The 24,576-nt window shown below is 38.9% G+C and overlaps 1 protein-coding gene across 1 annotated transcript in view; it reads right to left on the bottom strand.

The window, feature by feature from the left end:
- The window catches only part of TMC1 (transmembrane channel like 1), a 378,985-nt gene that overhangs the window by 247,961 nt on the left and 106,448 nt on the right, over nt 1-24,576 (bottom strand). Inside the window, 1 exon segment of the mRNA XM_036856685.1 lies at nt 7,990-8,132. The gene's annotated coding sequence lies outside the window, so the exon portion shown is untranslated.

Here is a 24,576-nt window from a genome sequence, read left to right as displayed (position 1 = left end):
TGACAGCACCCCCCGGGGTGATGAACCCTCAGGGGGAAATCATCCCTTCATGATGTCCCCTCCTGAGCCCAAGTTCTGCCTATAAAATCAAGACAGGTCCCCTCCATGCTGAACTCATACCCTCTGTGGTCTTGGTTTCTCCTCCACGATAACTCACTGGTCTGAGCATGCTTCTCCCCACATCAGGGATGGGAAACACGAAGAAGACCGTGGTCCGATGCCCTCTGAAGTCATTGGCGACCGCGACGGAAGTCACTGGGGGTCGACAGTGAGTTAGGGGCTAAAATTATTCAAGCTCTTAAATGGGATAATAAGATAACATTCCTCCTCCTGCTATGAGCTCATTTAATTGTAAAGTTCTTAATAAATTCAGCCTAACTCCAAAAAAAAAAAAAAAAAAAAAAAAGACCTGTCCTACAAAGATTATCATAAAACTACTAATAAAATGATAATAAGTAATATTCACCCAAATGTCTCTTGACTTTTTTAGTTTGTGGGTACAAATAATTTCACATTGTCACTTATACTCAGATATGCTCTTGAAAGAATTCCAGACCCTTTCAGAGTGTTCCTTTATCCCCACATTGCCCAATATGTCAGAATAGCTCAAGAAGGTCTCAGAAATTATTCCTGGGCTTTGCACACCGATCCCAACACTGGTGGCACTGGTGGCCATGCCAGAACTCTGCAGACTATGATCCTACCACTGTTTTTTGTCACCCCAAGATTGTTCCCAGACAGTAATGCTCATAGAGAGTGGCAAGTGGAATAATACACCCTGTTTGTGATGCCCTTTTTGGGCACTCTCAGAAATATTGGGCAGCAGGACTTCCCTGGTGGTGCAGTGGTTAAGAATCCGCCTGCCAATGCAGGGGACACAGGTTCGAGCCCTGGTCTGGGAAGATCCCACATGCTGCGGAGCAACGAAGCCCGTGCACCCGTGCCCGTGCACTGAGCCTGCGCTCTGGAGCCCGCGAGCCACAACTACTGAGCCCGCGAGCCACAACGACTGAGGGCCGTGCGCCTAGAGCCCGTGCTCCGCAACAAGAGAAGACACCGCAATGAGAAGCCTGCACACCTCAATGAGGAGTAGCCCCCGCTCGCCACAACTAGAGAAAGCCCAAGCACAGCAACGAAGACCTAACGCAGCCAAAAATAAACAAATTTTTGAAAAAAGCAAAGATTCTATTTCCCTTATTAAAAAAAAAATGAAAGAAAGAAATAGTGGGTGGAGGTGAAAAGCAGCAGGGTCCTGGGGCTCAGGGTTGCAAAGATAGTGAGACGATGTTTTTGTTTTTTTGTTTTTTTTGTTTTCTTTCTCCTTGGACTGACACACAGAATGGTTTCACTAGGACTGATTTCTAGTATCAGCTACCACATTCTAACACCTCTTTCACTCTCATGGACCTTCTGACATTTGGCCTGTACTTGAGCCTGACTTGTTCGGCTGAACATTTTCCTTATGGTGAATTCTTTACCAGGACTCCACCTGGCTTCATAAAATTATCAACTTGTGCCCCCACCTCTAACACATGCACACTCCAACCTCAAAATCACCAGACATACCTGTGAACATCTGAACTGTGAACCACACTTAAATTGTTTATTTATTTATTTTTTTCCATAAAGTTTCTCAACACTCTTTTGGAATCAGTAATTACAAAGATATACTTCTAGGGGAAAAGAGTGTCATCCAACTCCATGTCACCTAGGCATCCAAAATCAGCCTTGAATCAGGGATAACTCCCTCCAAGACAGCAACTATCATTATTAGAAATATTTTAATTATTGGCATTTACAGCTTCGGGGAAATCCAGGATCACTCAGTTCAAACAGCTAGAGTGAGTACTGCTGAAAATGATGCCCATAAATATAGCGAAAATTTGAATTAGACATTCACTGAAAAATTAAATGATAAGAAAGTCATGAAACCAAATGCATTTTTTTTTCCCTATCTGGTGAAACACAATTCTCTTCTTCTACTTGGTATATCTTATTAACATAATATAGTTATTACAGGAATCTCCCTTTTCCTGATGGATGGCTTTGGTTTGAGCAATGTCCTTCTGCAACTGTGCCGCATGTAAATATTGACTGTGATGCAACATACTCCATAAACTAAGATTTTAAATTCAAGAACTGATTTCATTGTTGGTACATAATGAGATTTCATTGAAGATAAAAGTAGTTTTCTGAATATTTATAACTCAGTAGATCAGAAACAGTACAGTGGGTGCAATTCCCAAACTAGGGAGAGGCTATGTACCACTCTGCTTCGAATTCTCTGGTCATGTAACAGTGGCTCCTCTTTGAACAAAGTATAGGACAAAGGTCAGATATTTCAGATGACTGAATGTGGAAAAAGCACTAAAACAATTTCCTAGCAAATGTATCTAAAATATTATTTATTATATAGTATGGGTATCTACGGTAATTGAACTTACTAAATCATTTATTTTGTATGGTTACACTTTGACATTATAGGCCAGATCAAAATGACACACAAGAGCAGTAGAAGGCCAGTTGCCCTAAGTGCCTATGTATTTATCTTTCTACTCTCAATGCTTCCAGATATTACAATTGTGTGGGGTAGAGCTGAAGTTTTTTGTTTGTTTGTTTGATCTTCTTTGAGCTGTAAAGAGTCACTTAAGTGACCCTCCCAGGTAAAAAACAATATAGAACAAGTATCTACCCATTGTTCTGGTAGAAGAATATAAGGCCTTTGGTTTTGTTCCAGTAGCTAAATAAATCTGCCCACATCCTGATAAGCAGAAGTTTTCCTTGGGATGAACGTGGCCCAAACTGCATAAGGATTCCAGTCCCTAAACCCTAACCAGTATGTAAAGTGAAAAATTTTAATCATGGAAAATAAAGTAAAAAATTGGGGGTGTCTGTGGGGACTGGTGATGCAGCGCTAACACTAGTGCCTAAATGTTGATGAGGGAGGGATGGTTTGAGCAGTATGACAAATGCTGGAAGTTCCTCCAACCTAGGCAGCTAAGCACAGCAGTTGTACTTTGGAGAATAGTCACTGAGCATGAAAGTGTGAACTAAAACGTGTTATTCACTGGGGACCCAACATGAGGCCTGGTCAATGACCCAGATTCATTAGACCATTCCAGCAGCAGTATAGCATCTATCAGACTGTGCAGGACCAATATTCATCCTTGATATTAAGTTGCATCAAGAAGAAACAGCAGTAGAGTCAGAACTCACACCACCATAGCCATCACTGTAGCCATCTTTGAACCAGGATTCTTAGACTATTTGGGAGAGGGGACTCACAAGAAGAAATATTAGAAGTTTTACTAATCAGTTTTATGGGGGTTATGCATAGGAAAGTTTAAGTGTTTCATACATAAGGTCAAGTACTCCAGATGACCATGGTTAGTAAAAGAGCCACATTTACATTATAATTCAGAATATAAGTATTTGCTCTGATAGCTTTTAATTAAACTTTTGTAATGTTTGCCTTTTCCTTGCCATGTAAATAAAATCCAGCCGCTAACCAATCAAGCAGAAAACTTGGGATTTGGGACAAGACAAAAAACAAAATAACTTGTTTTTTACCTTCACCTCTTTTAAGGCCAGAAAATAGTAGAGTGGGTGACTGGCTAAGGCTGAAATGTTTTAAGAGTGGAAATCACCAAAAACATAGCCTCAGCTCATATCAGAATACACACACACACTCATAACACATACACATTCCTTAAAAACATCAGTCATTAAAGCCTAGAGTTTTTTTTTTATACACCATGTTTAAGAATTGACTCCACAGAAAATGACAAGTCTTAAATTCTAACTAGTGGCTAGGACCTCTATTTTATGACTCAGACTTTCTGTTCTTGTTAGGAGATGGAAGGAGAGCAGTACATCTTGGTTGATTTAGTTTTTCTCCAAACCTACTTATCAGCTAAGGTTACTATGAAGGCTGAAGTTATGGGATGGTTCAATTCTATTTTAAGCAATGGAAGATACACTGTGATTGCCTGTTTTACATTAATTTTCTTCCCAGGGGCCAGCAATTAAAGCATTTTTTATTTTTTCAGAGGTAATTGTTTAAAGCCACCTGTATCACTCAGTGTTTTCACTTGCCTCAGGGATAATTAGAGGAAATCTATTGCAAACATGTCATGGGATGGGATAAAAAAAATGCAGTGAGTACCTTCAAAGTCTTAGTGCATTTTACTGTGTGTTGTAAATTTCACATATTCAACTTGACTCTCTCCTCTAGCTCCTCTGTCCCACCTCACTCCCACACCCATCTGAAAGATAAAAATATGTGAATGCTATCTACTCAGACTTTTAGAGAGTAGTAGCAGCAGCTTTGAAATCTTTCAGCACAGTTCCTCTAACCTGTGACATCATTTAACCATAGTGACTCACATTTGTGTAGGTATTCAGGACTTACAATATTTTTGCATTGAGCCTTACACAACCCAGTGAGATAGATAAAAGAAGAATTGTTACTATTCCTGTGACACAATAGAGAAAACTGAGCCTCTCAAAGGCCAAGTGATAACTTAAGCCAGCTAGCTAAGGAAACTGGCTTGCCTGACTCCTAGGTCAGCATTGTTTTTACTACACTATTTTGTCTCTTTCCAACTCTTATGTGACTTCCCATGTGACTTACCATGTTTGCAGCATATTCGGCATGTATATTTTTCTCATGGAAAGTAAATCAGATAGCAATAAGCAGAACAGAGGAGGGAATTTAGAGAATTCTCCGGGTAGGTTGCTCTGGATAGAAGTACCCATTTAAATCTCTATGAAGATTGTACATAGCCCTTACAGGATATACCATATATATCTTGCAACCAAAACTCAAGTATAATTTAATGTTTAGAACAGGAAAAATTAGAAGCCCAAGAAATTTTCCTTAGACTCTATCGTGAAGGTCTGTCAATTTCAGAAGTTCTTACCTTTGTTTGATGGTATTAGTGCCCAAGAGTAATTGAAAATATGCTTGTAATTCCACAAATATGATCAGATTTCACATTTTTGCATTTCATGAGCTCCTTCAAGCCTGAGCCCAGGTTTTATTTGCCTTTATATTATTGCAGATAAGCACAGTGCCTTGAGAGTAATAAGCATTTGGTAAATATTTGGTTTTGTTGTTAAGCATTTGACAGATACCTATATGCCACCATAGGTTCTGATTTAGTATGACTAGTCATTATGTCTCTCAACAAACTTCTAAACAATACTTCATTGTTGTTCTTGATACACACATAGACACAGGTTGTTCTTTAGTAGATTCACTGAGAAAGTTATGTTTGCAATCCTCTTTCCAACCTAGCACTTGTTGATTAGACTGAGTCTTTAACTTATCAATCATTATAACTTGGCAACAAACATCTGTGTGTCTGTGTGTGTGTCTGTGTGTCTGTGTGTGTGTGTGTGTGTGTGTATGAAGGGGTGAAAAAGACTAACAATAGGCTTGGATTTTACAAACACTTGGGCCTTTTTGCACTACTCCCTAGCATGGTTTCCCATTCCTTCATCTTACTATAAACAGCACTTCTCAGCCAGATATGTTTAATTTAAGATTTAAAAAAAAGAAATACATGTTATATATTTTTAAATATATTTATAATATATTATACACAATATATAATACAAAGTATATACTTAATATATAGTTTATATATTGTTATAACATATTTTTATAATTATATATACATGTATATATTCATATGTATATGTGTGTATTTTTTTTCTCTTTTCCAAAAGAAATTTTTAAAAGGGCCTGTTTAATGAATCTACTTATTATTGTTTCCTCTTATCTTAGGATATGTACAGATATTAGTGCAATTCATATAAATCCTGAAAGAACAAGTATTATCCCTAAGAAAACATTTTATCAATTAGGATATTTCAATGTATGATGACAGACATTAACTAGATTTATTGTGGTAATAATTTCACAATATATACAAATATTGAATCATTATGTTGTACACCTGAAACTAATGTAATGTTGTATGTCAATTATACCTCAATAAAAGAAATAGAATTTTTCAATCAAAAGCATCAGAAATCAACCCAAGTTCAGCAAAAGGAAGTTGTTACATCAGATAGAACACAAAATCTACAGGAAGGCTGGAGAAAAACTCAGAACCAGGTCAGGATGGGAACCAAGACCACTGGAATTGCTTGACCTTCTTTTCAGGCTACTGCTAGTGCTGAAATTAATAAATGCATGCCAATCATTACTGTTATTTTGTACTCAAGTTACTTCATTCAGTGTTCAGAGTCCTGAGAAAGAGAACTCACTTGGCTTAGCTGTAGCCATATGTTCACACTTAACTTCAGGATTGGGGAAATTATGCAGCATCAACCATATGACTTGAGGTGGCGAGGTGGGTGGAGTCCTAAATGCAAGTGAGGACAACTCCTGGAACTGGGTTGAATGCTCCTGAGTGACCACAACAACCTCATGTAACTTCCATGGTTCATCTCCTTTTGCTGTCCCCACACTGTTCTCTCCATGCATGGACCTTCTTCTAAAATGTCCCCAAATAACATAATGTAGCTCCTTTGCTGAACACACACTCACCACTTCTCCAAATGAAGATAATTTAAATTCTCACTACCTCCTGCACTTGTTTCCAAGTCTAGGATCTCTTGTTAGGCATCCATTTCTCCTCCAGTTTCAACATGATTCTATTTCAATGTGCAGTAAGTTATGGATTAAACAAGTATATTTAATCACCACCTGTTATGGGTTGAATTATGTCTTCCCAAAATCTACACACTTAAGTCCCAATCCCCAGTATTTCAGAATGTGGTCTTATCTGGAGACAGGGTCTTTACAGAGATAATCAAATTAAAATGAGGTCACTAGCAGGGTGGGGGAGGGAGGGCTAATTCAATATGATTTGCATCCTTATAAAAAGAGGAAATTTGGACTCAGAGACAAGGAGTCCAAATTTATTTTAAGGAATTGGGTCATGTGATTAGGGAAGCTTGGCAAGTTTGAAATCTCATGGGGGAAGAACTGAAGGCTGGAGACTCAGGAAAAGAGTTACAATTTGAGTCTAAAGGCAGTCTACTGCCAAACTAGGAAGAGCTGATGTTATAGATAAAATCTAGAGGAAGTCTGCTGCCAAAATTCTCTCTAGCTTGGGGGAACATCAGCCTTTTATTCTACTCCGGCCTTCAACTGATTAGATGAGGCCCATCCACAATATGGAGAGCAATATACTTTACTCAAAGACTGAAATGTAAATCTCATCCAAAAACACCCTCAAAGAAAGATTCAGAATAATTTTGACCAAATATCTGGGCACCTTGTGGTCTAGCCAGGTCAGTACATAAAATTAACCATCACACATGGTCTTTCTGCTAAGTGTACATCCTAGTACTTCTCTGTGTATCCAAACCTCTTCTTTTTATCAGACCAGGCAGATTGGATTGGGACTCACTCTGCCAACCTCATTTTAACTTAATCACTTCTTTAAAGATCTTATCTCCAAATACAGTCACATTCTGAGGTACTGGGGGTTAGGGACTCATCATATGATTTTGGGGGTGGAAGGAGGGACACCATTCAGCCCATAACACTATGATTACTGCTATACTTTACTAGCACTACAATCCAACTCTGACTACCACTGCACTAGTCCTCCTCCTTGTCCTCTTCCTATTACTAACACTTCCAGAAAGTCCCTTCCAGTTTCAATTTTCCATTTTTCTATAAAATAGATTGTACACAGAAGATACCATGAAGCTCAAGGTTTCCACCAAGATTGCATACAAGTTCAGCCAAAGTTCACAGAACACAGCTTACATAGCTATTGAAGAATATTTCAAGACACAGGAATTTTGATCAAGGAGGAAATGCCAAACTATAAAGAAGTTATAAAGGCCAGGAAGACTGGCAAAACCGAGACCACCCTCCCAGGGGGAGTTTGATTCTGTTAGTGGTTACCAACAGCAAAGTTTTCCAGCTCAGGGAGCTGAAACATTCTGGGACTAAAGACTCACCAGCAGTCGTTAGATGTCACAGGGTTCATCACTTGAATGGCTGGTCTGGTTTCCTCAGTAGTAAGAGTCTAAGGAATGTTTACCCTTCATTCCTCTTTCAAACATTAAGTATATAATTGTGTTTACCAATTTTATGGTAATCCCTAGAAAATAATTGAGAAATATTGCCAATTAAGGAAAGTGGTGAATCCACATGGAAGATACTCCAAATACACATATGCATTCATACCTTACAGATATTTTAACAGGCCAGGAAATAATGAGCTTTCTCTGTTTCATCTTATATTCCATATAAGTGAAACTGTATGCACAAAGACAGTAAGATACCCAGAGATGAACACTGAGACATTCTTAAGTTTGTGTTTCCCATGGTACCTCATTCAGTGTCTTTTACATCATCTTCGTTCAGGAAATATTTGCTGAGTTTAGTAGAGAGAAGACTCTCCAAATTCTGATGATGCTAGCTTTACTGCTGCTCTATCTCTCGTTCAAAAATACGTGCCATGTGCAGCTCCCCTGCTAGTCACTGAACAAACAAGGTCACATCATGGATTTATCCTGAAGTTTGAGAGTCTATAAATAGTTCCAGTCAGCCCAACAGTCATTTATTCAGCCTGTGTTATGTGAAGACGCCATAGAGCTTATCATCCATTAAGGCAGACTGTGTGTACATGAATATCCATAATTCAAGGCAATTTGCTCTATTAATAGAGATATAAATAATGTATTCGGCATGGGGAACATGGCTAGGACAAGGCAGGAAACCAGAACCAGTGCCAGATTGTGGAGCGGTTTGAAGGCTGAGCACCACTCTAATTACCACTGATAAATTCTTCTGTTGCCATTGATAAAGGTTGAAAACATTTGGAGACACAAAGCCTAGATAGCCTTATTGCCCTAATAGGCACAGAATGGAGTAGTAGGATAGTACTGACACCACTTCAGAGAATAACACCATTTTAGTGATAAAAAGCCCAATCTCATCCTCTCCAAAACATTCAGTTATGAACCAAATATACCAATGTCTTTGTATTTTAATCCATATTATTGAAGCAAGCCAGATTTAAAACTCTTTAATGCCATATGCTGTAAGATAAAAATCATTAAAGGGAAAATAGTTACATAATCCCCCCAAGGCCACCATTTGGTAATTACAAGACCAGTTCACCCTTCCTTATTCCCCTCCATCTCTCAGACTGACATAAAAGGAGGAGGGAACAAATCAGGGAAAGAGGTGAAGGTGACTCACAAATAAAGAGCTGTGAGAGAGGGAGGAGGGAAGATAGAGAGTAAAAATCATATAGACTGGGGAGAGAGTTTAGGTAGGGAGTGGATGGAAATGGGGAAGGGATAGTTAGTTGTGAATAAGAAAATGTAAAGAATGGGGAGAAGGGAAAAAAAGGATATGATGATTCTGATTTGGATCCCTGTAATATCCTTTGAGAGGTACAAGAACAGATTTCCTTTTTAATGAGGAGGAATAGACAAGATAGCCTACTGAACAGTTTTTCTGAAATGCTACACTCTTCAGAGACTGAAACCTTGGGGTCCCCAATTTATTAGGATTGCAATAGAACCTAAAATATTTTGGTTGAAGTGAAATGCCATACATGTACACCAGACACTTCCAAACTAGCAATTAAATTCTGATTTACCCTAGAAAACTATTTTCTTAACCTAGTGACACAATTTCAAAACAATGGATATGAAAATAAAACATTTTAGGGATTCTGAAAACCCTATTAGGACATGGGTTTTTGTTGTTGTTGTTGTCTAACTACCTATTATTTTTCCCAGAAGCAAGCCACTTGAAGTATCTAGGTCAGAAATGAAAATCTCTCCACACCAACTGAATCGTAAATGCAAGCATTTAATGAAAGCTTCATTTCTTTACAATCTATGGAATACATTAGCTAGTTAATGTTGATCTTTTAAAGTGCCATGTCTTTTATTTATGATAAAAATATGTATATGCATGTGTGTATTCATGCCACATAAGGGGTATACACTGATACATTTATCAAATTAATTTAAGCATGTAATAACCACAACGCCACAAAAATCCAGGCTTATAATTTGTTTATTGTTAATATCTGACATCAAAAGTTCCTGGAGTCTCAAAGCTGTAACCTTAATAATTAAAAAACAAAGAAACAATTTATCGCTCAGTGCTCCAGAGTATCTAAACCTTCCACAAAGCGGGCTAAATGATTAAGCATAGGTTATAATACTTAAAGGTACTGAATATTTGCATTCAGACCCTAGATAGCTCTAAAACAAGCAACTGGGTGAGTGGGAGAATCACGCAACCTGAAGCAGATAAATACACATCCAGAGCCCCTGATGTCCACAAGATGAGTGTGGAAATAGGAATCTAAAGTAGAGGGAGAATGACTCTTAAAGAAATACCTGTGTTATAAACTGCTTATCATCATGGCTTGTAACAAGCCATCATTTAACGGCCATTAACATGACAACCAGCTAGCAATTACTCAGAAAGTGAATACTTTTCAAATTTATGTGAACAATAATAATGTATGGATATGTATATAAGACAGATGTTAAGGGACTTCCCTGGTGGTCCAGTGGCTAAGACTCTGCGCTCCCAGTGCAGAGGGCCCAGGTTTGATCCCTGGTCGGGGAACTAGATCCCACATGCATGCTGCAACTAAGAGTTCGCATGCCGCAACTAAAGATCCCGCATGCTGCAACTAAAGATTCCACACTCAGCAATGAAGATCCCGTATGCTGCAACTAAGAGCCGGCTTAGCTTAAATAAATAAATTTTTTTTTTTTTAAAAAGATAGATATTAAGACTGTCATGGGAAGCCCCTTGCAGTCCTGCTTAAAGGAAGGACTTCATCCTTGAATTGAACAAAAGCTGAAGGTAGTTCTAAACATAAGTTCTCCTATTCTCTGAGAGTAATGAAATGGGGCACAGCTCTCCTTTTGATAAAGACCCATGGAAGGGAATAAGGCTGAGGAGCAGTCCTTACTTCAGCTCCTAATCTCGAGTCCATTTCAGTCCCAAGCCATGTCCCAAGAAAAGAGAAGGTAGGGGTGGAATGAGGAGAAAGAAAATGGCTCCAGAATCAATCTAGGGCAGAGGCTAATCCTGCTAACCCACTGATATGTTGTCTGGCCAGCACTGTGTTTTCAAATGGAGAAAATTTACATTTAAAATAAATCCAGATTTCTAGCATTTCGGAAAAATTAGAAATCTCTGAGTTGCTATGCTCACTTCAGCCAGAGTTGAGTAGTTCTTGTTACCTTTAGATAGGGCAGGTGTTCTCTGGTTTACCACACTCCTCACCTCTCCCTATTGTGTTCCACCTAATCCACTTTATTCATGTGTGCTACTTGCCCAACCCTATAGGCATGAAGGTTTACCACTCTGGGATTAATGTACCTTCTAAAAGCTCCAGGCAAAACTGTCAAGAAGTTCACGCATTTACAAAAGATTCTATAATTTCCAGAGTTTTCCTGAGTTTCCAGTCTGCTCCAGGGTGAGCTGCAAGACATGGAATCTTGCCTATTTATAGTTGGTTCTCTCATAATCCATACAGTACCTCAGTAAATGTTGCCTGTTACAAGCTAAGTGTAGAATGGACCAGAATAACCCTCAAAGAGCTCTGAACATCTTTAGTTTACTCAAATCCAAACCTTTGGATCCTCGGTTGGCCTTAAACCTAAATAGTCCTGGATTGTTAGGGGATAACTGGTTGTGCTGACATGGAAGTCACAAATCAGACACCCTGCATGGGGGCAAGTTGATGTACAGTGGAAAAAGAACTTGACTAGTGCAAAGGAGGAAAAACTTCCCTCGACTATCCTAGGTTCTGTGGTTGGCCTAAGAATTAAACTGACATAAGACAGATTAACAAGAGAAAAACATGCAAATTTAGTTTAGTATTTTTATGTGCACACGGGAGGGAGTCATCAAAAGGAAAATGAAGACTCAAAGAAGCCATAAGCCTGAAAGCTTATGTATCTTTTTAAACAAAGAACAATAAATTGTGGGGAGGTGACAAGACAAATGGTCTTAGGCCACAGATAGTAAATTGTGGAATGGTGACTAGGAAATATATGGGGAAACTAATGGGAGATAAGGGTTATTTTAGTAGGTTTCTTCGTACAGAACCATTTCACTGTTGAATCCCAGTCTCTGGTGATAAGAATGTTCTTCTCAGTACAAGGAGGGCACCTTTTACATAGGACATTGTGTGACCTGCTTTTAGGTACAAAGGGGGACGTCAGAGAACCCTTCCTGCAAGTGCTGTTTCTCAAGCGCCTTCAGCTCAAAATAAATGCCAAAGTGGCGTATTTTGGGGTGGCATGTTCTGAACCCCTTCACTAGGCATTAGAAGTCCCAGATGTATTGATTCTATAAATAAATGATTATTTATTGGGACTTCCCTGGCAGTCCAGTGGTTAAGACTCTGCATTTCCACTGCAGGGGGTGCGCGTTTGATCCCTGGTTGGGCAACTAAAATCCCACACACCTTGTGGTGCAGCCAAAAAAAACAAAAAAACAAAAAAAACCAAATAAATGCTTATTTATTGTTTACTATGCACTAAGTACTGAGGATACAAACATGAATACAAGATCTTTAAAGAGTTCAGCCCAGGGAGGATTCAAATAAATAGATAGTTTCAGTGAAAGCAATATGAACTTGAGCCTGTCATTTAACCTTTCTAAACTCTGTTTTTCACCAGCAAAAAGGGGTTGACATGTCTGTTTCTTGGGGGCTTATTTTTTGCTACAGTGAGAAACAGCTGAAATAATAAGACTGCACACTTTGCAAGCCATGAAACACACGCAGCAAGATGACAGAATTGGATTCTTCCTGCCTTTGTTTCTTAGGACAGCAATATAATAGATTGCAGTCAAAAAAGTAAGCATGAGACACACCGCACTCCAAACAGAGTTTTACAAAGAAATGGCCCCGAAGAACCTGCTGCATGCCAATTAGACTCCGCAAGTAGATGGAAGACACAAAGAAGCAGCTGAGCATGGTTCAAAATACATTTCCTATAGTTGGGAGTAACAGAAGACTCTTGCCTGACTCACGCTAGAGGCATCTAAGGCAGAGTGTGGATGGTCCTGGGGAAATCTAGATGGTAAGAGAGGGCTTAACTAACTTAATTGATTTGGTGGGGGATCGAAGAGGGAGCTGCCATGTTGGTACTGCATTACCCACTCTGAGCTTCCCTAAGCAAGAGATACGGGATGTTTCCTGTTGACCGAAGTGAGTTATTCAGGACAGAGTGGCCTCTGTTAGTCTTGGGTCCTACAGAGTTGGGCCACATAGACGTATGAGGTGACCTTAGTAGAAGCTGGATGCACACCCAATGATATCTGAGGACTGAGCAAGGAGTTGCTTGTTAACACCTGTTAACAGATGCATCCATGAAGGTAAAATGACCTACAGGCGAGAGAAACCCAGCAAGTGAAGAGTCCATGAGACTGCAACACAGGAGCAAGAGTCCATTTTTGTTCCAAGTCCCTGCCTTCCAGGATTTCCAACAGAGGCTGGCATTAACCATCTGCCAAGTCAAAGAGCCAAAGCCAGATAGCCAAGAGTCAACAGTCTTATCCTTTTATCTCTCCCCTCTCCCATGCTACATTTGACTCTAGGAAGGAGGCAAGCAGGGAACATGAAAGAGGAAGAGGAGACAAACTTGCTTCCTCTCCTACCGTAGGCTTCAGGTCAAAACAGGAGAGATTTCAGATTTCAGGAAAGAGAGATTTGATGTTATATTTGCAGTTTTAACTTTACATGGCCCCGGATATTGTCGAGACTGAATTAAAGTTGTGTTTATGACTTAAACACATAGGACAGTTGTTTACCTTACAAACAGAAAAGACGTGGGAGTAGCCTAGATCTGCACCTAGGGTCAGATGATTATCCTCCGCTAAGAAAAAATAAAGGGAAAGTAGGGAACATAAACAACGATGCATTTGATCAAATGCACATGTCATTCACCATATGTATGTACTATATAAACAGGAATAATTCTGAGAGACAGCAGTGTTTTTTCCTCTTCTTGAAAAGCAGCTTTTAACAATGAACTATTGCCAAAAGTGCCAAAATTGGCTATTTTATGTCCTTATTCTTAAGACAAAATGTGGTTAAAGCCTATTGACAGAATAATAATGGCTATAGGTCATGGTACAGATCTGAATTTGGAGCTCAACTGAAGAGCCTTGACAAAAATTGTATTAGGGGACTGTGAACCTCCCCAAGTAATGTTGATTTGAGTTGCCCCCATCCCTTGAAATTTAGGCTTTCTTCAAATTTTGGAAACATGAGCAGTCGTATCATGCCTCATGCCTCAGTGCTCAAGTTTCTGTGATCTGTCAGTCAAGTGGAATCCTTAGAAGCACCAACTGGCCCCACTTGGCAATGAAATTGAGTGTAGATAGAATAATTATGCTATGCACCTGTGCCTCTATGCCACCCTAATAAAACTTCCAAAATAGTGTCCCCATCTTCCCCATCATCCTACTCAAGAAATTTAAATTTCTTATAAAGGAAATTAAAAAGAAAAGCTCTGTGATTCAAATAAGGATTATACTCAAGATTCTGCATTTGGAATATTCCTTTAAAAATTCAACTCTGCCCATTAAGTCATCCTGTGATTAACACATGGTTTAAATTGAAATCTGTCAAAGAAATTAGGTTTACTCCTTTACTTTAGCCTTGAAAAAAATATACCTCCAGGGAGTCTTAGATATAAGTTGTGTATACAAAGCAGGCACTTTTTTTTTTTAATTGAGAATTATAAGGGTGGAAAAGGGAGAGAAAATGTCCTCCTGCTCTCCAAAGATACTCTTCTAGACTTACAACCCTGATTCCTTCTCTCAGGTCCCTCCTTCCCACTCTTACATCTCCAAATTTTATCTAGAACAGTTTCAAGATTGATGAAACACCTTTCGTAGTTTCTGCTGTGTCGTCTTAAAGATGCAATGCTTATCTTTTAGAGAGTTACTGCTGCCTCCTTCGCCCCAACCAATTGTCACTGACAGCTATGTTTTAAAATCTTTAGTGTCATAAAGATCACTGCTAATTAAACTCAACCAGAGTATTCGCTCAGTGTCTGGTGTCTGTCCTTCACTGTGCATTTTCCAAAGATCTTCTTATCCCAAAGTTAACTATGCCAAAAGACAGCAGATTGTCTGAACCTCAGGGGGGATTTTTCCCGATTGCCTTTTTGCTATTATTCTTAGAGGATTATCCTCGATCATTAGTTGAAAAAACTATCTTGAAAAGAAGATGGAATTTACAATAGAAGTTTTAAATTTTGAGAAGGTTCATATTTAATTAACATTATTCAATGGTATTAAAGCAAATATCTACACAGAAATATATCTTATCGCATTTCACCATAGAGGCATACCAACAGGCTTAGAAGAAATTGGGACTATAAAGAGAAACACATACTTCATCAATCCATTTGAGCAGCTCCTCATATAATATTATATACTTAAAAGAAATATAAGGCATGGGCCATGCTCTCAGAGATCATACAGTCTAGCTGAATGGGTCTGAATCTTTTGAATTTCATAGACCAATAACTTGGAGAATAAAAAATGGAAGGGACAGACACGATAGAGACATCAACTTTTTCTTCTGCCTAGCTAAACAATAAAAATGACTAACATTTACAGAGTGCACACTGTCTGCCAGACATGGATATGAGGGCTTTATTTATTTCACTTAGAATTTACAGCAACTGTTCTGACATTTTATAAATATATAAAACATTAATTATATATATTTTATTATTGATATATATAACTATATGTAGCATTGTGTGTGTGTGTGTGTGTGTGTGTGTGTGTGTGTGTGTGTGTATACTGTTATCATCCCCATTTTTCAGGAAACTGAAGTCCGTAAAAGTCAATGATCTCAGCCTCATCGGGATTTGAATACAACCAGTCTGGCTCCCAGAACCCTTAACCACCATACTTTCTCGTATCAGTTAATTTCATTGTTTCATGAAAGAGCTTTACCTTAATGCTAAGAGAGTAAACAAGTCAACTAACTACAAAATAAAGATCTGTTAGATACAATGTATTTAGCTTTAGGACAAAAGCTACATTGCCCTTATTTTTGTCATTTTGTATGGATCTATAAAGACTGGCATTTCGGAGCCAAGGAACAACGTTAAAGAGACAAAACCTATACATAGAAAGTGTAATTAAAATATGAGCCAATTTGTGATTCAGGTGAGGAATAAAATCACTAAAGAAGTGGAGCCCATAGTGGGTTGAAAGACTGAATGGTAAAAAGGTGTGGGGAGATCATTCCAGACAGGTAGAGGATATAGGCAGAAGCCCAAGAAAGGAAATAACGCAGGAGTATGAACAGTGAAAATACCAGTTTGGCTCAATCAGAAATTTGACCCAGGATAAATGGCACAAACTGTAGGCCCATGAACTCTACCAGACTTACAATTATGTTTGTTTGGCTTGCATAGTATTTTTTTAAGTAATCTATTTTTTAATATAACATACTTTCAGAAAAATGCACAAATTATATATGTGCAGCTCAATGAATTTTCACAAATTTTGAACACACTCATGTAACTCCTCACATATCAAGAAACAGAACACCTACCAGCACCCTATAAATCTCTCTCATGCCCCTTTTCCAGACACTACCCCCCAAAAGTAATTACTATCCTGACTTCTATCACCACGGATTGGTTTTGTCTGTTTTTGAACCTTATATAAATAGAATCATACGGTGCATATAATTTTGTCTCTAAATTTTTGTGTGTTAGTGAGATTCACCCATGTTTTTTCATGCAGCAATCATACATTCCTGCTCACTGATGTATAGTATTTCATTTATAAATACACTACATTTATTTATATACTCTATTGTAGATGGACAGTTGTGTTGGGGGTATTATAAATGAAGTTTCTTCGAACATTTTGGTACGTAACTTTTGGTTCACATGTGTGTACATTTCTGATGGAAATGGAATTGCTGGATCATAGTGTAGGTATACGGGCCTACACTATGGACACTATCAGCTTTAATGGACACTACCAAGCAGCTTTCCAAGGTGGTGGCTCCTGTTTATACTCCCACCAACTGTATCTCACTGTAGTTTTAATGTGCATCTCCGTAATGATTATTGAGATGGCAACTTTCTTCAGATGTTTACTCACCATTTAGACATCTTCTTTTATAAACTTAAAGTCTTTAACCTATTTTTCTATTGGGTTGTATCTCTTTCATATTGCTATGTAGATATTCTATATTCTGCATATCAGTCATTTGTGAAATATGTACTTTACATAGCAACCCTTCTCATGCTCTTATTGGTGTCTTTTAACAAACAGAAGTTGTTACTTTTTTTTTTTTTAGATTTATTTTTTTTGATGTGGACCATTCTTAAAGTCTTTATTGAATGTGTTACAATATTGCTTCTGTTTTATGTTTTGGTATTTTGGCTGCGAGGCATGTGGGATCTTAGCTCTCTGACCAGGGATCAAACCTGCACCCCCTAAATTGGAAGTTAAAGTCTTAACCACTGGACCTCGAGGGAAGCCCCCAGAAGTTTTTACTTCTAACTTATGGCTAGTATCGTTGCATCCTTTTAAACAAATCTTTGCTTCCCCAAGATCATGAAGATATTCTTCTATGTTCTCTTCCTTATTATTGTTTTACTTTTCATATTACATACACAATCCATTTGGAAGTGATTTTTATATATTGTGTAAGGTAGAGATCAAGATTTATTTTTTTCAGGGAGACCTTCAAGATGGCGGAGGAGTGAGATGTGGAGATCGCCTTCCTCCCCACAAATACATCAGAAATACATCTACATGTGGAACAACTCCTACAGAACACCTACTGAACGCTGGCAGAAGACCTTAGACTTCCCAAAAGGCAAGAAACTCCCCACATACCTGGGTAGGGCAAAAGAAAAAAGAAAAAGCAGAGACAAAAGAATAGGGACACGACCTGCACCAGTGGGAGGGAGTTGTGAAGGAGGAAAGGTTTCCACACACTAGGAAGCCCCTTCGTGGGCGGAGACTGCGGGTAGCGGAGGGGGGAAGCTTCGGAGCCACGGAGGAGAGCGCAGCAACAGGGGTGCAGAGGGCAAAGTGGAGAGATTCCCGCACAGAGGATCGGTACCGACCAGCACTCACCAGGCCGAGAGGCTTGTCTGCTCACCCGCCGGGGCGGACGGGGGCTGGGAGCTGAGGCTCGGGCTTCGGAGGTCAGACCCCAGGGAGAGGACTGGGGTTGGCTGCGTGAACACAGCCTGAAGGGGGCTAGTGCGCCACAGCTAGCTGGGAAGGAGTCCGGGAAAAAGTCTGGACCTGCCTAAGAGGCAAGAGACCATTGTTTCAGGGTGCGCGAGGAGAGGGGATTCAGAGCACCGCCTAAAGGAGCTCCAGAGACGGGTGCAAGCCACGTCTATCAGCATCAGCATGGACACCAGAGGCAGGCATGAGACACTAAGGCTGCTGCTGCTGCCACCAAGAAGCCTGTGTGCGAGCACACGTCACTCTCCACACCTCCCCTCCCGGGAGCCTGTGCAGCCCGACACTGCCAGGGTCCCGTGATCCAGGGACAACTTCCCCAGGAGAATGCACGGTGCGCCTCACGCTGGTGCAACGTCACGCTGCCCTCTGCTGCCACAGGCTCACCTCGCATTCTGTACCCCTCCTTCCCCTCGGCCTCAGTGAGCCAGAGCCCCCGAAGCAGGAGCTCCTTTAACTCCGTCCTGTCTGAGCGAAGAACAGACGCCCTTAGGCGACCTACAGGCAGAGGCGGGCCCAAATCCAAAGCTGAACCCCGGGAGCTGTGCAAACAAAGAAGAGAAAGGGAAATCTCTCCCAGCAGCCTCAGGAGCAGCGGATTAAATCTCCAAAATCAACTTGATGTACCCTGCATCTCTGGAATACCTGAATAGAAAATGAATCATCCCAAAATTGAAGCAGTGGACTTTGGGAACAACGATATGTATATATTTTTCCTTTCTCTCTTTTTGTGAGTGAGTATGTGTATGTTTCTTTGTGTGATTTTGTCTGTATACGTTTGCTTTTACAATTTGTCCTAGGGTTCTGTCTGTCTGGTTTTATTGTTTTATTTTTTTCTCAGTATAGTTTTCAGCGCTTGTTACCATTGGTGGATTTGTTTTCTGATTTGGCTGCTCTCTTCTTTCTTTCTTTTTTTTTTATTTTTAATAATTAATTTTATTTTATTTATTTTTTCTTTCTTTCTTTTTTTCTCCCTTTTCTTCTGAGCTATGTAGCTGACACAGCCTTGGTGCTCTGGCCAGGTGTCAGGCCTGTGCCTCTGAGGTGGGAGAGCCGAGTTCAGGACATTGGTCCACCAGCAACCTCCCGGCTCCACGTAATATTAAATGGCGAAAGCTCTCCTAGAGAGCCCCATCTCAACACTAAGACCCAGCTCCACTCAACGACCAGCAAGCTACAGTCCTGGACACCCCATGCCAAACAACTAGCAAGACAGGAACACAACCCCACCCATTAGCAGAGAGGCTGCCTAAAATCATAATAAGGTCACAGACACCCCAAAACACACCACCGGACACAGTCCTGCCCACCAGAAAGACAAGATCCAGTCTCATCCACGAGAAAACCAGCACCAGTCCCCTCTACCAGGAAGCCTACACAACCCACTGAACCAACCTTAGCCACTGGGGGCAGACAACAAAAACAATGGGAACTACGAACCTGCAGCCTGCGAAAAGGAGACCCCAAACACAGTAAGTTAAGCAAAATGAGAAGACAGAGAAACACACAGCAGATGAATGAGCAAGGTAAAAACCCACCAGACCAAACAAATGAAGAGGAAATAGGCCGTCTACCTGAAAAAGAATTCAGAATAATGATAGTAAAGATATCCAAAATCTTGGAAATAGAATGGAGAAAATATAAGAAAAGTTTAACAAGGACCTAGAAGAACTAAAGAGCAAACAAACAATGATGAACAACACAATAAATGAAATTAAAAATTCTCTAGAAGGAATAAATAGCAGAATAACTGAGGCAGAAGAATGGATAAGTGACCTGGGAGATAAAATAGTGGAAATAACTACTGCAGAGCTGAATAAGAAAAAAGAATGAAAAGAATTGAGGATAGTCTCAGAGACCTCTGGGAAAACACTAAACGCACCAATATTCAAATTATAGGGGTCCCAGAAGAAGAAGAGAAAAAGAAAGGGACTGAGAAAATATTTGAAGAGATTATAGTTGAAAACTTCTCTAATATGGGAAAGGAAATAGTTAATCAAGTCCAGGAAATGCAGAGAGTCCCATACAGGATAAATCTAAGGAGAAACACGCCAAGACACATATTAATCAAACTGTCAAAAATTAAATACAAAGAAAAAATATTAAAAGGAGCAAGGGAAAAGCAACAAATAACACACAAGGGAATCCCCATAAGGTTAACAGCTGATCTTTCAGCAGAAACTCTGTAAGCCAGAAGGGAGGGGCAGCACATATTTAAAGTGATGAAAGGGAAAAACCAACAACCAAGATTACTCTACCCAGCAAGGATCTCATTCAGATTTGATGGAGAAATTAAAAGCTTTACAGACAAGCAAAAGCTAAGAGAATTCAGCACCACCAAACCAGCTTTACAACAAATGCAAAAGGAACTTCTCTAGGCAGGAAACACAAGAGAAGGAAAAGACCTACAATAATAAACGCAAAACAATTAAGAAAATGGTAACAGGAACATACATATCAATAATTACCTTAAATGTAAATGGATTAAATGCTCCAACCAAAAGACACAGACTGGCTGAATGGATACAAAAACAAGACCTGTATACATGCTGTCTACAAGAGACCCACTTCAGACCTAGGGACACATACAGACTGAAAGTGAGGAGATTGAAAAAGATATTCCATGCAAATGGAAATCAAAAGAAAGCTGGAGTAGCAATTCTCATATCAGACAAAATAGATTTAAAATAAAGACTATTACAAGAGGCAAAGAAGGACACTACATAATGATCAAGGGATCAAACCAAGAAGAAGATATAAGAATTGTAAAAATTTATGCACCCAACATAGGAGCACCTCAGTACATAAGGCAAATGCTAACAGCCATAAAAGGGGAAATCGACAGTAACACAATCATAGTAGGGGACTGTAACACCCCACATTCACCAATGTCCAAATCATCCAAAATGAAAATAAATAAGGAAACATAAGGTTTAAATGACACATTAAACAAGATGGATTTAATTGATATTTATAGGACATTCCATCCAAAAACAACAGAATACACTTTCTTCTCAAGTGCTCATGGAACATTCTCTAGGATAGATCATATGTTGGGTCACGAAGCAAGCCTCAGTAAATTTAAGAAAACTGAAATTATATCAAGTATCTTTTCCGACCACAATGCTATAAGACTAGATATCAATTACAGGAAAAAAACTGTAAAAAACACAAATACATGGAGGCTAAACAGTATACTACTAAATAACCAAGAGATCACTGAAGAAATCAAAGAGGAAATCAAAAAATACCTAGAAAAAAATGACAATGAAAACAAGACAACCCAAAACCTATGGGATGCAGCAAAAGCAGTTCTAAGAGGGAAGTTTATAGCAATACAATCCTACCTCAAGAAACAAGAAACATCTCAAATAAACAACCTAACCTTACACCTAAAGCAATTAGAGAAACAAGAACAAAAGAAAACCCAAAGTTAGCAGAAGGAAAGAAATCATGAAGATCAGATCAGAAATAAATGAAAAAGAAATGAAGGAAATGATAGCAAAGATTAATAAAACCAGAAGTTGGTTCTTTGAGAAGATAAACAAAATTGATAAACCATTAGCCAGACTCATCAAGAAAAAAAGGGAGAAGACTCAAATCAACAGAATTAGAAATGAAAAAGGAGAAGTAACAACTGACACTGCAGAAATACAAAGGATGATGAGAATTACTGCAACCAACTATATGCCTTAAAATGGACAACCTGGAAGAAATGAGCAAATTCTTAGAAAAGCAGAACCTTCCGAGACTGAACCAGGAAGAAAACTAGAAAATAAAAAAAGACCAATCACAAGCACTGAAATTGAGACTGTGATTAAAAATCTTCCAACAAACAAAAGCCCAGGACCAGATGGCTTCACAGGCAAATTCTATCAAATATTTAGAGAAGAGCTTACACCTATCCTTCTCAAACGCTTCCAAAATATAGCAGAGGGAGGAACACTCCCAAACTCATTGTACAAGGCCACCATCACACTGATACCAACACCAGACAAAGATGTCACTTAAGAAAACTAAAGGTCAATAACACTGATGAACGTAGATGCAAAAATTCTCAACAAAATACTAGCAAACGGAATCCAACAACACATTAAAGGATCATACACCATGATCAAGTGGGGTTTCTCCCAGGAATGCAAGGATTCTTCAATATATGCAAATCAATCAATGTGAGACACCATATTAACAAACTGAAGGAGAAAAACCATATGATCATCTCAATAGATGCAGAAAAAGCTTTCAACAAAATTCAACACCCATTTATGATAAAAATCCCCCAGAAAGTAGGCATAAGGGAACTTACCTCAACATAATAAGGGTCATATATGACAAACCCACAGCCAACATGGTTCTCAATGGTGAAAAACTGAAACCATTTCCACTAAGATCAGGAACAAGACAAGGTTGCACACTCTCACCACTATTATTCTACACAGTTTTGGAAGTTTTAGTCACAGCAATCAAAGAAGAAAAAGAAATAAAAGGAATCCAAATTGGAAAAGAAGAAGTAAAGCTCTTACTGTTTGCAGATGACATGATACCATACATAGAGAATCCTAAAGATGCTACCAGAAAACTACTAGAGTTAATCAATGAATTTGATAAAGTAGCAGTATACAAAATTCATGCACAGAAATCTCTTGCATTCCTATACACTAATGATGAAACATCTGAAACAGAAGTTAAGGAAACACTCCCATTTACCATTGCAACAAAAAGAATAAAATAACTAGGAAAAAACCTACCTAAGGAGACAAAAGACCTGTATGCAGAAAATTATAAGACACTGATGAAAGAAATTAAAGATGATACAAACAGATGGAGAGATATACCATGTTCTTGGATTGGAAGAATCAACATTGTGAAAATGAATATACTACCCAAAGCAATCTACAGATTCAATGTAATCCTTATCAAACTACCAATGGCATTTTTCACAGAACTAGAACAAAAAATTTCACAATTTGTATGGAAACACAAAAGACCCCAAATAGCCAAAGCAATCTTGAGAAAGAAAAACAGAGCTGGAGGAATCAGGCTCCCTGACTTCAGACTACACTACAACGCTACAGTAATCAAGACAGTATGGTACTGGTACAAAAACAGAAATACAGATCAATGGAACAGGATAGAAAGCCCAGTGATAAACCCACGCACATATGGTCACCTTATTTTTGATAAAGGAGGCAAGAATATACAATGGAGAATAGACAGCCTCTTCAATTAGTGGTGCTGGGGAAACTGGACAGCTACATGTAAAAGAATGAAATTAGAACACTCCCTAACACCATACACAAAAATGAACTCAAAATGGATTAAAGACCAGACACTATAAAACTCTTAGAGGAAAACATAGGCAGAACACTCTATGACATAAATCACAGCAAGATCCTTTTTGACCCACCGCCTAGAGAAATGGAAATAAAACCAAAAATAAACAAATGGGACCTAATGAAACTTAAAAGCTTTTGCACAGCAAAGGAAAACATAAATAAGACAAAAAGACAACCCTCAGAATGGGAGAAAATATTTGCAAATGAAGCAACTGACAAAGGATTAATCTCCAAAATTTACAAGCAGCTCATGCAGCTCAATATCAAAAAAACAAACAACCCAATCCAGAAATGGGCAGAAGACCTAAATAGACATTTCTCCAAAGAAGATATACAGATAGCCAACACACACATGAAAGGATGCTCAACATCACTAATCATTAGAGAAATGCAAATCAAATCTACAATGAGGTATCACCTCACACCAGGTAGAATGGCCATCATCAAAAAATCTACAAACAATAAATGCTGGAGAGGGTGTGGAGAAAAGGGAACTCTCTTGCACTGTTGGTGGGAATGTAAATTGATACATCCACTATGTTGAACAGTTTGGAGGTTCCTTAAAAAACTAAAAATAGAACTACCACATGACCCAGCAATCCCACTACTGGGCATATGCCCTTAGAAAACCATAATTCAAAAGGAGTCATGTACCACAAAGTTCATTGCAGCTCTGTTTATAATAGCCAGGACATGGAATCAACCTAAGTGTCCATCGACAGATGAACGGATAAAGAAGATGTGGCACATATATACAATGAAATATTACTCTGCCATAAAAAGAAACGAAATTGAGTTATTTGTAGTGAGGTGGATGGACCTCGAGTCGTCATACAGAGTGAAGTCAGTCAGAAAGAGAAAAGCAAATACCGTATGCTAACACATATATATGGAATCCAAAAAAAAAAAATGGGTATGAAGAACCTAGGGGCAGGACACGAATAAAGATGCAGACGTAGAGAA

The sequence above is a fragment of the Balaenoptera musculus genome, chromosome 6 (genome assembly GCF_009873245.2).
Source record: "Balaenoptera musculus isolate JJ_BM4_2016_0621 chromosome 6, mBalMus1.pri.v3, whole genome shotgun sequence".
NCBI lineage: Eukaryota > Metazoa > Chordata > Mammalia > Artiodactyla > Balaenopteridae > Balaenoptera > Balaenoptera musculus.
This window is presented reverse-complemented; position numbering and strand designations above follow the sequence as displayed.